General features: G+C 42.9%; 1 protein-coding gene across 10 annotated transcripts in view; it reads right to left on the bottom strand.

Moving 5' to 3' along the window:
* The window catches only part of LOC116848923 (serine/threonine-protein phosphatase 4 regulatory subunit 1-like), a 183,521-nt gene that overhangs the window by 35,049 nt on the left and 132,167 nt on the right, over nt 1-16,305 (bottom strand). The window contains exons 1-2 of one of the 10 annotated variants that reach the window (XM_032825529.1): nt 6,491-6,753; nt 4,058-6,288 (exon numbers count right to left, since the gene is read on the bottom strand). The exons of 8 other annotated variants lie outside the window; for them this stretch is intronic. The gene's annotated coding sequence lies outside the window, so the exon portion shown is untranslated. One more of the 10 variants, XM_032825528.1, reaches the window with a different exon arrangement.

Raw genomic sequence — 16,305 nt, forward strand, 5'->3', positions numbered from 1 at the left:
AGAGAGAGAGAGAGAGAGAGAGAGAGAGAGAGAGGAGAGAGAGAGGTGCCGATAGCAGCGATGCGCGACAGAGAGATGGATGAAGAAAGGTAGGGGGTGAAGGAGGGAGAAAGAGCGAGAAAGAGAGCCAGAGAAGGGTGAAAAGAGCAAAGAGATGAGAGACGAAGAGGAAAGGAGAGGCAGTGAGGAGCGCCCACAGTGCTAAATGCTCCACAGCGAAGGCGCCCGCTCTCACGCTGCCCAGACCCCTTCGCCTCGGGCCCCGGAGGCCCTTCTGTACAGCGACGTAAACAAGACTCGGACCGTGGCCCCGAAATGATATGTGTGCGGCTACAAAATGCGATATTCTTTATTTCTTGCTAATTCAGTCCCGATGCGCTGTATCGACACGATATTTCGCGCTAATACGATTGTTTCCGCTTGCAAATTTGTGAATATATCGAGTTATTCAAGCGAATAATCAAACAAATCGGCACACACCTAATCGCGTGCCTAATGTATCACTATTCTCTAACATCTAATACTTGATCGTCGTTGAATTATCCACTTCAGATTCATACTTTTTTAGATCTCATGTGAGACACTAGAATCTGAATGTAGAGTTCGACCTGCGATTTAAGTGAAAAGCTTACATCTAACTCTAAGGTTCATATTTATAGTCGTTTTACTTGCAGCTTGTCTCATGTAAGGTACTCACATCTGAATTTAAAGTTGGATCTGAGTTTTTCAATTGAAATACATGATACATGTGACATATTGGTAATTTCACAGTTCAACTAAAAATTTACACCTAACTTTAGATTCAAATCTGTGCATCTCGCTTGAGCCAAGTTTCAAGTAACGATCATCAATACAGGCCTTAGGATCTTGTAATGTAAACGCTTGACGTCTGTCGACTTCTGCCAATGATCATACCAAAGAGACTAAAGTTCGATAACATCTAGCGGTTAAAGCTTATCGACAAGACTGGATTTTTTTAGCGCACGACTGTATATCCTAGAGCAGGGTTTTGCAAAAACTATGAGTTGCGAAATAAATAAAATGGGCCGTGACGAACAGAGAAAATGCGCAAAAATGTTTGAAATACAGTTTACAAAGTAAAACTTACCCGACAGCGCGGTTCACTTTTCTGTACACCCACCATTTTTTATATCCCTTAGGGTCCAGTTTTTCAGTTTCAAATTACTTCAGAAAGTGTAACGATGTGTGAAACGTTTATCGTAGAGAGAAAATAGCGTTACTTTTTTCTGTGCCACGAGATAAATTCCAAATCGTAAATGAAACTGCACTGTATTGACATAGCTGTTTTTTTACATTGTGCTTAATGCTGTGTTGTTGAGTAACGTTTCTCTCTTTACCATTCGTGGCACGTTTCATATACGTTACGCAAAATAGTATAATAATTCACACAAAGTCAGTAGCTTAATTTTTATCACACACTTACTGGGTGACGAAGAAATGTGGCTCCACCAATAGGGATCACAGTAAAAAACGCGTTGACTTAGATCCTCATTACTTTCTAATTTCGCTACATTTCGATAAATGCGGCGAGCAACGCCTCTCCCCCGCGTTCTTGTTATTCACAAAGACGTTCGGAGCGGCGTGGCTCTCTCGCGCGGCACGAATCACAAGTGTTTGGATTTCATCGGGGAGAGGCACGAAACACGCGGAGGTCGAAACTCGTAGGCGGTCGGCCCGAAGACGGCATACCACCACCGGTACCTGTCCTTAACTCAGCCTCCTACGGCACACGCATTCACGACTCGCGCGGCGGCGAGAGATCGGCCCACCATCTAACCATAATACTAACATACACATGAGAATATCTAGAGAATATCTCAGCGCGCGCTCAGCCGAGCTTTGCGAGAACGAAGGCGAGAGAACGAGCGGCCGTCGGCCGAGCGGTAACGAGAGGGCCTCCCGTGAAAAAGAGACGGGACTATAGAAAACAAAGGGCTCAGCGCGCGCGCTGCGAGTCTAACGTTCGCAGCTCCTACTCGCCGGCGAGTGTCGCGCGCGCGCGACTCGTTACCAATTACGGAAATTAAGTAGAATTTAAAGCGCACCGAGAAGTAAAACGCAGAAAGAGGGGGAAGGAGTGCATTTGCATGACGTCGATGAATAGTGTGCGATGTGTGCTCTAAACGATGAACCGCGCGACGATTCTACGAAAAAGGAGCAGGAGAGAGAAAATGTCGTAAATAAGATGAAAGTAGGAAAAGAAATGTTGGAAGAAAAAAAGTGTCGGTGAAACCTGACTCACATCATACACATATGGCTCGGTTTTCCATCTCGGCACGAGATAGTTATTATTTTATTCTTATAGAGCGGAATCGATATAATTCTCGGTGTATAGCTTCCGGTCACGAGTTTCCAGTCGCACAGTTTCATTTCTAATGCCACGGATACGAGGGGGAAAAAACGGGCCCTACCACGTGTATCGTTGCGAATGAACGTGGCGATTGTTTTTGTGCACGTTCGCACAGCCGGAATCTCAAACTCGCCAAAATTATACCGGTTTCAATTCTCACGCAAAAACGACAGAGACAGAGAGGGAAGGAGAAGGGGGACGTAAGGGGTGAGTAGGATTCACGCGGGCCGAACGCGAAAAAATGCACGACAATGATATTTAGGAATGTGATGAGCGCTACAAGAGGATACATTGACCGAGTCGACGTGCGCGCGCTTACAAACGCGACTAAAGGCTCGTCTACAATCGTCGCGAAGTAAGTTTGGTACAAGTTGGAGTATAAAATAAAAATAATTTATTTCATTTACGTCTCTATGCGTTCTCACGCCGGAGAAGTATCACACTTTTCTTGTATAAGAGAAATAAATTATTTTTATTTGTTACCCCAACTTTTATGCCAAGCTTACTTCAACTATTGTAAACGAGCCTTAAGATTACACGAGCGTGGATTCCCGCTTGCGAATGCACCGAGATAGCAATATAATTTACGTCACTCCAACATTTTCATGCCGTCACATTTACAATTTCGTTACTGGAAACTTGCATTTCTTTTTAAATTCACGATAAATAAAAATTAGATATATTTTGTATGCCGTTTTACAAAATTTTCTCTAAAGAAAATATTACAATAAAAAGAGAAAAAGAAATCTAGATATTTAAAAAGCGCTCTAAGTCATATTCATACATTTTTATGTAATTTTGTGCGAAAAATAGCTTATTAACACATCGAGATCATTTGGTTGATCATCTTCCTTGATATGATACATCTTACTGATATTGCATAACTGGTACTGGGCAACAAAATGTCCAAGTTATAACTCATATTCTAGCATGTCAGAAGAAAGCCCGTAGTTTTAAGAATTTCTATAATTCTGAACGGATTTCGTAGAATCCTGATGCGTGTTTTAAAATGAAATTAGCGTGCTGTCAATTTTTCGCGACTGGGAGATTATTGAAAATCGAACAACTGAAGAAACAATCGCGGCTGAGAACCTCTGCATGGCAGACGCAGCACCGCACACATCGGGAAATATGAATGTAACGTCGTAAACTCATTCATAACACAGCCGTACGGAAAAAAATGTATTTCGTTCAATTAACCGGTACGTAATCCGACACGAATAAAGACAGAAGCTTCTTTCACATGGACAGAAATATGAATGTAATATTACAGATTCATTCATAACATGGCCGTACAGAAAAATTGTGCTTCCATCGTTCGAGTGAAGCACGCCAGCAATGAGCACGAATGTTGCAAATCCGATGTAGGGAAAAATGTGTTTTAGGAAAACGACACGAGAACAATCAATTTCCCACGATTGCGGGAAACGTGCGTGCCGTGACGTTAAAATTATAGGAAAATCAAATATATCTTTTATTCATCCTCCCTCATGTCCAAGTGTGGCACTTGAACGATTTTTTTTTTAACAAAGCTACTTATTAGCTCTCACACTTTTGATTGTACGTATAAGTCATTCCCCCCCTCTCTCCTCACTATTTCTCTCTCTCTCTTCTTGTATTCTCAGAAAAGAATATGGTTAAAGAGGCAATTAGAAGCGTGCGAAGTTAATGAGAAACGTTACGTACGTGTTCGTATCGATGTTATCTTTCTAGTGCCGGTTTTTCCTCGCTCGTGGTTCCGTTTCACTTTTCTTCGTGCGTGTTGCGACGGACGGACGGACGGGCGTGCGAGCGAGCGAGCGAGCGAGCGAGCGAGCGAACGGTGCGTCCGTTTTTTTTTCCTGAGAGGACCGTCGAATGCAAAACGTATTGTAGAGTAGGAGCCGGCAGGGAAAAAGGACGAGGAAGGGAGGCACAGGCAGGGACGGAGGAAAGGGAGGGAGTGCGATCGTATTATGGGAACACACACGCCCGAACACGTGTGTCTCGCTTCCTGTGGCGGGCCGGAAGTCTCCGCGGCACTATGGCGTACCGTAGTATAGCGTGATTGCATTACGGGGGCCATTAGTACCTCAAATGGCAGAAGAAACAGTCCGCGACTATCGGCGAAAAAACCACGTCACACGTCAAAGGGCGCCCCTCTTTTTGTTCCGTTACTTTTCGTTGACGTTTTTCGTGTTTTTCGAGGAAAGCTTCTCCATCTCTCTTTCCCTCTCTTTCTCTCTGCTTCCAACTTTTGACGGCCTCTGATCCATGCCCATTCGATTTATATAGGTTACAGCGATGAACGAGAGCGGATTTCCTCCCACGAGGCCAGGAACAACGTCACCCCGCCGCCGAGCACGCATACGACGTGTCACGTAAACGTACGCATTTTCGAGGAGCCACACGGGCCAACGGACAAACGGATGGATGGACAGACAGACAGACAGACAGACGGATGGACGGACGTACCACCGCGGCGTAGCGAATGGGCGAACGCGCGCCGTAGTTTCGTCACCCGCATGGCGCCCGCGTCACGATATCCGATCGTTAGCGCTCGGCTGATAAATACGTGGGAGACCGAGCCTGAGAAACGACTTCCGTGAGAGTTTTCCGTGGCGTTTCGCACTCGTGCGCTTCCATTTCATGTGCGGTTTCGTGTGGGCCTCTCCTCTCGCAGAATGCTGACGCCTTCTCTCTTGTCCAGCGCGATGCGTTCTCATCGACATCGAAAGTGTTGTACTGCAGTGTGCGCCGTGGAAAAAATACAGATCTATTCTCTCTCTTTCTTTCTTTCTCTTTTCGACTCATTTTTTCATACCACGCGCTGCCCGTGCCGCTTCCCGCACGTCTCCACTGTGCAATAATTCGTGTCTCTGCTCTCTGTACTATCCACTGAATATACATTAGGTGTTCCGGTTGGTTTTGAGGGATTTTTTTGCAAAAAAAGTTTTCTTTAGAAAGACGTTAAATTATATTTTATTCAAAATATTTTCCATCGCTAGCTGTAACTTTTTCCCACTTTTCTGGCAATAAGGGAATTTTGCGATAAAAAAAATGTTCGTCCTTCGAAACAATCCATTCATCGAGCCATTTTTCCATTTTTTCATACGTTTTGAAGTGCTGGTCAGCAAGATGCATCGATCGAAATAAGTGATAATCTGAAGGTGCATAATCTGGTGAATACGCGGCATGTGGTAAGACTTCCTACTGAAGTGTCGATAACGTTTCTATAATTGCTTTTGCAACGTATAGTCGAGCATTGTCGTGCAACAAAATCACTTTGCGTTTTCTTTATTGCTATTATTGGACGTTTCTGGTTCAAAGCACAATTCAAATTGATTAATTGTTGGTAACGCTCAGCAGTGACTGTTTGATTCGGTTTCAGTACCTCATAATACACCCGACGCTTTTCATATCCCACCAAATGCACAATAAAACCTTCCGTGGATGTTGTGTTTTCGAGTGATGATTGGCTTAGATTTACTCACGATTTTTTATATTTAGAATTATAGTAAATCATGGTAGATCCCTTTTTCATCGTCAGTTACAATTTAATACAACTACTTTTTTATGACGAGAAAGCAATGAAGTGCAAACGGTTAAACGATTTTGAATAGCCAATTTAGATAATTTATTTGAGACCCATTCGCCTTCTTCTTTAATTTTTTCCATTGCGTATAAACGATCAGAAATGGTTGATTTACCAGCTTTTAATGCTTCAGCTAATTCTCGAAGCGTTTAAATTGAGTTTTCATTCAACAATGCCTGTAATTCGGTATCTTCGAACTATTTTAGCTGACCTGAACGTTTCTTTGTCTTTCAAATGAAAATTACCACTTTTGAATCGTCAAAACCAGTACTCACATGTTTTAACTGATGGAGCAGACAAAATAAGTTTCTGAGATGCATCGGTGAGCTTCGGCAGCTGTTTTCTTCAAATCAAAACAGTAAAGCAATAAGTGACGAAAATGTTTTTTAATACGTTGCATTTTTGGTTGTGTTTGTGAATGCGCATGACATTTGTCAAATTATTTGTAGAAATGTCCAAGCTTTGAAATGACATACCAACTTTCAAAATATCTCTAGTAGGTGCTTTGTAGCTACGGCCATCTATAGTGAGCCCTCAAAACTAACCTGAACACTTAATATATCTGCCGTTGATCGCGGTGCGATACAGGCCTATAATAAGAGCGGCCCGATAATTGCTCCATCACGATCGCACCGTGTATTAAACGTCTGTGCGGACACTGACACACACACGTGCGCGTTCCGTATGGCCGAACGCGACCGAGGAAAAAAAAGAAAAAGAAACCGCGCGTCTCTCGTGTTCCGACGACGCCGTGTACGGAGCAACAACAACACCACCGAACCGCACGACGGCTCGCGCCACACTAAGAGTGATCACTAGTGCGTCACGCTCGCACTAGCGCGCAGACGCCAGATGCGCGATCGCTACTGCGCACGACGCGGTAAACCAGCGCGGTGCGCGCGCGCTCGTTCGTTCGTTCGCTCGCTCACTCGCCCGCGCGCAAGCGGCAGCGCAAACGCAGGCGCGATGCAAGTTGTGAGAGAGAGAGAGAGAGAGAGAGAGAGAGAGAGAGAGAGAGAGAGAGAGAGAGAAGGGAGGGAGGGAGGGAGAGTAGGGGGAGAGAAGAGGGTACGGCGCGCGGACGTACGGGTGTACGGACTTATGGACGGACGGACGAACGGACGGCGAAGAGTATGCGATGCGTTGCCGCGAGTGGTGGGCAGGGGGGGCTGCAAGGGAAAGAAGCAAACCCGTTAGTTCTCAGAAGCGGACTGCCGCCAAACAGAGCTGCAACTGCGTACCGGCCTGGTGGCGGCTGTTTCTCTCTTTCTCTTTTTCTCGCGTCTTCTCTTTCTCAAGACCGCCGGTATCGGCGTGCTTTGGGTCTGCTGGCACTGATACACCTCTTTCTCCCTTCTTTTTCTCTTTTTCGTAGCAGAAAGGCTCGTAAGAGAATTATATCAAGTTCACGAAAAAAAAAACGGAAATAAGAATCAACCAACAGTTGCACGCAATTTCGATATTTAACGAGCGTCTACGCTCGACGCTCAACGAAACACGCATTTTATCGCGTTTGCAATAATAATGTGTGTTTCAAAGCGACTGCACGCGAGAGAATTGGTTGAGGAGAGAAAGCGGAGAGCGTTTTTAGAGAAATAAACAATGGACATCTAGTTTGCAATACTAGTGATGCACATTGAGAGTCATGAGTAGATGTTCCAAATACTAAGTTTTCAAAGGTAAAAGTAAGAAAAAAAGAGAACGACGATCTCAGCCCGTCACGCTATCACAAATTTTGAAATTTCGCCGGAAATTTCGAGGAGGGCGATAATAAGAAGTTGAAGCAAACTATGTACACGCACGATTCATGTTGACGGCGCAGACACGCGGCATTCCGCTCGTAAACACAACGAGCTTCGCGCTCTTTTCTCCTGGTGCTGCCGCGGAAGAGGATCTAACCTCGTTCCGTACCAATCACCGTGTCTTCCGTCATATCGCTCCTTCCCTTTTGCACCGTTCGCGATGTCCGACAATGCACGGGCGGTCTAAGAGAGCTGCAAGATTCATTAACGGTTCCTCGACACGAACCTGCGCGCGCGCGAGCGCGTGTACTGCGACGACGCCGGTGCATTCCATCGCTCGTACCCGTGTGAACGACCGTAAAGCATATACAGTATGCGCGAGGAGGGATCCGCGAGAAAGAAGGAAGGATCGCGCCGAGGTAGAGAGAATAAAACGACGGGAACGTGACAAAGATAGCCGTACCTTGTGCCCGATATGTGCACTCGCAGACGTCAGACGATAAGCTATCTAGTCTGTCGTCATCAAGGAGATGTACGAAAGCCGAAGCTGAGATTATCAACCATATAGTATATCGGGAACGCGTTGGATATATATATTTTTTTCGGCCGGTTCCACTTTTCTGAACGCCGCAGATTACGAACAGATTACGCGGTAAAACATCCGATTATTGATATCCCCTCGGTTACTACGCTTTAAAAAAAACTTTATGCGACCAGCATCTCAGTTAACCTTTTAAGACCCAGTGTATACAATTATGTACATTCACGTTGGGTCCTCTCCAAAGTTTTTATGTCGGCAAAATAACGAAATTCCGTCGATATAATACTATCGTTTTGTCCTAGATAGCGCTATATACTCCGTCGCAACCCGCGAAACAGTCACCTCCTTTGAAAAACTCAATATAGAGGATCATGTGTGCAGAGCAAAAATGTTGACGCTCGAAATTGTATTAAGTATTTCGCGAAAGCAATAAGCAAATTGTATTTTTTCCATTTTCCTATAGTTGTTATCTCAAAGTACAAGATTGGCGCTTTTGTGCCCTTTATTACGGTAAAAAGATTTGTTTAATTTTGCAACTGGGGCGTGTGTATGTGTGTGTGCGTGCAAGCATAAATATACATATTCAGAAAATCGTATTTTTCGACAATCAATTTTATTTGGATCGCAAAATTCTTCATCAGCAGCGTCTTCTAAGATTAATTTGCGAAGAAACAAATTATAGTCGAACGGGATCGATACGTAGGTTAGTGGGTTAACCTCAAAGGGTTAAACTTCTTATGCCTGCACTCAATGATTCTAAAAAGGAACGACTAAAACTGTGAATAACCGCCACCAGTCGCAAGAAAAACCAGGCTCTTTTAGAGTGCCAATGACTAAGAGAGATCAATAATTGGGTATTTTATTCTTATATGATTATACAACAAAGTGATTGTACGATTTACAAGGAAAAAGACTATACAGTATATAATCAATTAACGTCACCATTTCTCACACATATGTTCGTTGATGCAACTGCGATTTGCACCTATTTTTTATTTAGGTGTACAGTGTTTTTCATAGTGGCACTACAAGAAGTACTCGCGCTTCTGCGCGGATCGGGCTTCAGAAACTGAGGCAGATGCGTCTGAAGACGTTCACAACAGGAAATTCTCTTCTCTTGCATCTTTCGCCTCCCTTCGCACAATATTCTTCACGTAAGATTCATATAGCGCGAGAGCGGAAGAGAAAGGAAGACACGCGAGAAAAATGAGAGGAGGACAGTTTTTCTCCCTCTTCGTTTCTACGATTTTTAGTGCTCTGTTCTATGGTTCTTTCTTTCGTCGGAGTGACGATCTCTTTTGCACTCTGCTTCCTTCACACATATATACCTCACGCACACGCACACGTGCAGAATGCAGAATGCGAATAGATACTCGGAGGTTATTTCGTCGACGGGATCGGTGAATGGACCACAACGGTGGCAGGATGTAGAATGAAAAAAGAGTCAATGAGCCGAATTACTTGAGCGTAATTATTGTACGTACGATACGAAGGCTGTCAGTCGTAAAAAAAGACGCGTACCATTGCTCATGAAGATGCGTTTACATTATCCCATCATTAATGAACGTATGATGTGTAACGTTATGATGTGATGTTTTACGTTATTAGGAATGAATAATGGATTTCCGCGAATTTATAGAGCATTTGAGTTGAGTCGATAAAATCGACGTTCTTTGTCACTACATATACGTTGTGAGAAAAAAGCGAGGTGAGAAAACACGATTGCGATTGTACTAACGCGAGGTTGAAGATTGATCAGTGCGAATTGCATTTTGAGTTGATTCAATTCAGTTGTCTCTACAATTGGAAGAAAAAATATTTGAAATATAGATTCGTTAGGGGGCAAAAAAGATTCCTGTCGCATCTTCTATTATCGACGACAGATAAGAATTACTTTCTTCTGTCGGCGGCACTGAGATTTACTGCGCAAAATTAGATCAATTTCAAGTAAAAGCGTCTGAACGATGGAACAATAGTTCATTTCACGCTGCACCTTCTTCTGACCAACCGACACTACGAACGAGAGTGTTTCTTTGCGTGAGCGGTTACGTGAGTTTGCGAGCACACGCGTGCGTGCTATGTAGAATATATGCTTCGTGAAGTGAAGTGAAGTGTAGTGAAGTGAAGTGATGTGAAGTGAAGTGAAGTGACTTCAGCGACGGAGGGTCGCTTACAAGCGCGGCGTATAATCAGACGCGAGGAATGAAGCGGAAGCGGACGTAAAGCCGGTATATGAATATCCGATTAAGTATTTCGGTAAAGTAGCAGTTCTAATTGTGAATTATTTCAAGCTAGAGCAGCCTTTATTTATTTAAGAAAGTTTATTTCGATAATAAACGTCGAAAGAAATTGTCCCGATACTAATGTAAGCAACAAACATCATCGTAGTCTTGAAGAAGGAATAATGGCACAAATATTAATAATGTCTGTGAGAGTAATTTTATAATACAGCAATTGTAAATGAATTAAAACATATATAAAATTCTCTTTCAAATTTTCACATACACACACACACACATTGAAACATAACATCTTTTTAATACATTTATTCTCATAAAGTCGGACCCAGAATCAGAACTCGATCTGTAATCAAGATTATTGCTTTATAAACGCACATTTTTCGAATAATATCAAAACACGCGGAATATTACGAGGAAACTACAATCTGAAGAAATCTATAATTAGGTATGTAAAATACACAAGACCCGCTCCTTCTCCCCTCCTCCCCCCGAAGGTTAATCGCATATCATAAAAATTTCAATGATAACGAACACTCCGCGTTTTTTCCCACGTTCGGCGGACAAGTAAATAAATCTCTTTGTCCGTTTTTTCCCGTCTCCTCGATTAATCTCGTCGTATCGATTTCGTGTTTACGAAAATGCCACACGTCTACTGGGGAAAAAAGTACTTGGTATTTGTCACTATAGTCGCACAGTAAAAGAGTTACAATCAGAAAACTCATTTCTGCAGTAAATGTTACTACAGTAAATGTTATACAGTGAGAGAAAATACTAAAAAAATAAAAAGAACATATATATTTGATTACTGTAATATTACAATAAAAAAAAAGAGAACAAATATTTAAAAAATAAATATTTATATTGAGTGCTAATAATATATATATATATATATATATATATATATATATATTTTTTTTTTTCGACTTAATACATACATTTTTATACTGAAGAAAAATTTTGTTTAAAATGAGTAAAAATACATTCTCTTAAAATCGCAGCTTGTCATACAAGTAATTAAATAAACCCTATTTAGATAAAAAAAATTTGAATAAATATGTTATTAGCACTCACCGGATATTTTTCTTTTATTTTATAGGTACTTTTTCTCTCACACAGTATAGTGATGATAATCGTGCACAGCTACTATTATTTTATTGTTAGAAGAGTAAAAAGATATAGATTGGCGCTCGAAAATAACAATAATTTCAGATGAGGTTAACCATTTTTTCTCTCAGTGTCGTATCGCTGCCGAGCGAAACGCCATGATTCTTTTCAGGACGTTCAAATCCGAGTCGTTAATTAGAGCCGCTTGGCGCGCAGTTATTTTTGTCCCGTGTAAAATATCGAAAACATCTATACGTCCGTTGTGAAAGGAATGCAAGCGTTCGTGTTAAACGTCGTGCGCGCCATATGTGTATGTGTGTTCTAATAAAGCACGTGATATCGACGAGGTGCGGCAGGCGGCACACCCGTGTGGCTCATCGGGTCAGGCCTGATGAATGAACCGGAAAAAATGTCAATGAGCGTAATTATTATTGCGCGAGGCGCATGCGCGTAGGGCGTTTAAGGGTGTTACGTACGCAGCGCCGAAAAAACGCGATATCACGTGAACGGAGCTTTAGCAACTGGAGACACACACAAGGACAATACGCCCTAAAGCAAAGTGTGCAGAATGTACACTGAGAGAAAGATATCTAAAAAAATATTTATTATCTGTATGTATTAATGATATATTTATTTAAATCCAAATTCTTTTATCTAAATAGAATATACAATTGCTCTCTTTTGCGGAAAGCTAGAATATTAACAAAATATATAATTCCTTGTTTGAAAAAAAAAAAAAAAAAAAAAAAAAATATATATATATATATATATATATAATTGATACTCACCAAATAAATATTTTTTATTTTTTAGAGATTTTTTTCAGTATACGTAACGGAGATTGATTCAAAATGCATATACAAATGCATATTCTTTAAACATGGACGCATCTTACCGAATATGACAGTTGAAGAAACATATTCTGTCATTGTAATTATGTTAGTTTGCCTGTACCAAGTGTTAATTGAATTATATTAACATCAAATTAGCGTCAATTTTGAAAATTACACACACTTATGGACAAAGTGCAAGTACTTTAGAAACATGTTAAAAGAGTGCTTAACAAAGTTTAGCAAGATACGTTCGGTGAATTGCGACGATGCATCGTACCTGCTGGCGGTATAACACACAATCGGTCGGGTGAGTATCATTCGCGACGACGCGATGTGACACGAATCTTTCTGCGCGAGAGTCCCGAAGGGTTCGCGCGACCGTGAATATCGCGTGGCCAAGTGCAAAGAGGCGCAGCACGCTTGCGGGCAGGCGCAAGACGGCTCCGTTTTAACGATTTCTGCGGAGCAACGATATATCCCCGAGTACATTCATCGCGCTCTCCATTTATCGCGCATGCACGCACGCACGCACACCTCTCGTCGCTCGCGTATAGGCGCTTACTACGGCGACTACGCGACAAATACGCCCGCCGTCCGCATGAATGTACAGCAGGCTGTACGTACGTACGTACGTAGTACGACAAGCGCGCGCGCACACACTTCGCGCACCGCATATACAGGGTGAGTCTGAAGCAGACGAGATTAGAAAAGCGTGGCCGACTCCTCAGCCTGAAGGGCTGAGACAAGATCGCGCAAATATGGACACAAGAAACGCCATTTTCTTCGAGTTATAATATATTTTCTGTTGTTGTTCGTGACGAACTCTACGGCCAAAAGTGCCTGGCAAGTTTTACAAGCAAGAGTTACAAGCACTATTATCACTCACTTTCTGCTGGGAGATACAAATGATTGAATATACATCGTGGCAGCACTCCGAAATTATTTCTACTTCAAGGGAAGAAAATACAAAGTACTCCGCCGTTTCAACTCCTTCAACAATCCACAAGAGATTGACGCAAAACATGCGTGACTGTGCAGAAGGAGACAGCTTCGAGCGATTTTATTAGACAAGGCGAAACAATCGTTCCGACGTCACCTTTACAGCGAGGTGTTGCGAGGTGCATCTACGAATTTTTGTTACAAATAAAAAGTTCGAAAAGGAAGATTTTGAAAATCCACGTAAAATCTATGAAACATATGTAACATATGATCTCTTTCTTTATGCTCTGATGAGTAGATTGTACTCTTCAAGTTGGCCACCTATTTCGGTGGCTCACCTTATATACGTACGCGTGCGCGGGTGGGTGGATGGATGGATGTATGTATGTATGTGTATTTATTTATATGCACGCGCACACACGACGACGACTCGCATTCATAAAGCGCCAGGCACAAAGCGTGGTGCGTACGCACGCGCGCCTTCGCCGCCTTCGTTGTCACGTTTCCACGACGTCGGCACCCTTCGCAGTTCCTAACATTCATCCACCACCCTGCACAAATATTACATCGAGGGGCCAGACGAGAAGAAGGAAGGAGGGGGAGAGGGAGGGAGGGAGGGAGGGAGGGAGAGAGAGAGAGAGAGAGAGAGAGAGAGAGAGAGAGAGAGAGAGCTTGTATCAACCTTCAATATTAATTATTTCGGTAATCAACGTTGTGACTTTTTCTATTGAAAAAAGAAGTCGAATTTAATCAACATAGTTTGTTGTCAAACCACTATCCTCGAACAAGAGGGAAGTTTAATTTATACGATTTTTTATATAGAATATTTTCATGATTAAAACGACAAAATCACATTGTTGAAGAGGTTGGCCGGCCGCACGTCATGTTAATTTTAACGCTATTTATTGATTGTTGAGCAAAAGGCGAGTTTCTGATGTATCTTACAATTTTGTCCGATCGATCGCGTATTTTCTCGTTTCTCTAAAATCATCAGTGAAAATGACCGCGGCAACGAACAAAAACTGCAGTGAGAAACATTTTAAACAATATCTCGAAAGAGAGAAATCTGCCGTGATGAATTAAACAATCCAAAGATGTAGATATTTTTTCACTTAAATTGTGGTGACGCTTCGGTTCGATGGAAGTTCAACTGTGTGGTCCATTCTCGGCTCGAGTTGAAAAAGCGCTCTCTCCCTCTCTCGAAAGAGAGAGAGAGGGGATCGCGAAACTCTCGCGTTCGTCTTCGCGAATACGCACGTCCGTTCCTTCTACGTCGCACAAGTCGGCGGTACCGACGAACTTTTGCAGCGGGGTCAACGGAACCGCCGGAAGTCGCCGCCGATTCTCGAATTGCTGCTGCACCCCGCTCCCTCCGCTTACTCGACACCCACGACGTCGCACCTCCCTACCTCCCCACACGCGCGCCGTGAACTTTTACCACTCTGGCTGATTCTCTGTAAACAGGTCGCGTAAACCTTCGCGCGCATCCACTTTTTCCCGTCGTCTAAATTTGTCTCATCGAGTGACTCGCGCGGCGTCGGCGGCGCCCAATCCCGGACGGAAGCTCGCGTCGTTAATTTGTACCCTAGCCCATAATTAGCTTTCGATATTCTATCTCTCGCGTTGGAATAGGATTACACTATCAAGACGAGGATTTCGAGATATTCCCGTGAAGAGATGAACTCTTCAAGAGGATAACGAGAGGATTGAAGCGAACAGCCAAACTATCGCAGTATATCGCGATTAATCGATCGAAAAGAGGCGATCTTGTAGGATTTATGTGTCTGTTCGAAAACGCGAATTTTTAATTGGGATCCCATCTATGTCTACCAGCTAACTTTTTTCAATGGAATTAAGAGTACTAATACAGTGTCACGTATGACATATGACTGTTATGACATAAAAATTCAGATCTAACTCTGAGTTCAAATTCGGGTATCTCGTTATACAAGTTTTAAGTATTATGACTATATATTAATGCAGTTCTTAAAACTAGATCTAAATTTTTCAGTCAAATCATGAAATCATATTTATAATTGTGATTCTGCTGAGAAGAACCAGTATATGTCTCTAAAATTTAATTTATTTGCGACTTGTGGTATGTGTGACTATTTCTGACTGGTTTGTGGGGCAAGTTTTAAATAACGACTATTAGACTGTTTGAACTAAATCTGGAACTAAATCTGGGTTTTTCAGTTAAGTCGTATGATATATATGACATTACATTTATAATTCTATTAAAAAGAAGTCTCATCTGTTTCTAAATTTAGATTTGACTATTTCTGACTAACTTGTGAAATTTCAAGTAACGACTATTCGACTATTAGTGCGAATCTTAGGAAAGTAACTTTGCGCCTCGGAAGGGAACGCAGAGTATCACACGGAGAGCGAGGAGGAGAGATTCATGGCGTGGTGGTACTACGCGCGAGCTTACGAATACATATGCACACATATGCGCATACATATGCACCCATATACACATACACACACGCACGCACGTAGAACGTAGACAGCGTAATGTCATTGTAACACAACGTCGGCGTTGCCGCTGACGCTGTCGTGGCTTCGTCATCGCGCCGTAGGAAGAGCGTAAGTCGCTGTTGTGACGTCGGGTATTGTCTTTTGGTGTGCATCCATCAGTGCGTGCGCGCAAGTGGCGTCAACGTATGCACGCGCATATATACGCACACGCTAATCTCGCTCGCTCGCTCGCTCGTACGAAGCAAAAGAGAATGCCCCGGCCCATGTGTAGGACCGGAAGTGTGAGTATCCGGCCAGACTCGTGTGGGCTTCTCTATGCGCCGCGGGTACTTTCCTTTCTCCCCGCCCTAACCCCCATCTCGCCATCCAACAGCCCTCTCCCGCTTCTCTTAGAGTTGATTCGCTCGCTCACTTGCTCTCTCTCTCTCTCTCTCTCTCTCTCTCTCTCTCTCTCTCTCTCTCTCTCTCTCTCTCTCTCTC

The sequence above is a fragment of the Odontomachus brunneus genome, unplaced genomic scaffold (assembly GCF_010583005.1).
Source record: "Odontomachus brunneus isolate Ranch 3 - 2012 unplaced genomic scaffold, Obru_v1 Obru_scaffold_102, whole genome shotgun sequence".
Taxonomy (NCBI): domain Eukaryota; kingdom Metazoa; phylum Arthropoda; class Insecta; order Hymenoptera; family Formicidae; genus Odontomachus; species Odontomachus brunneus.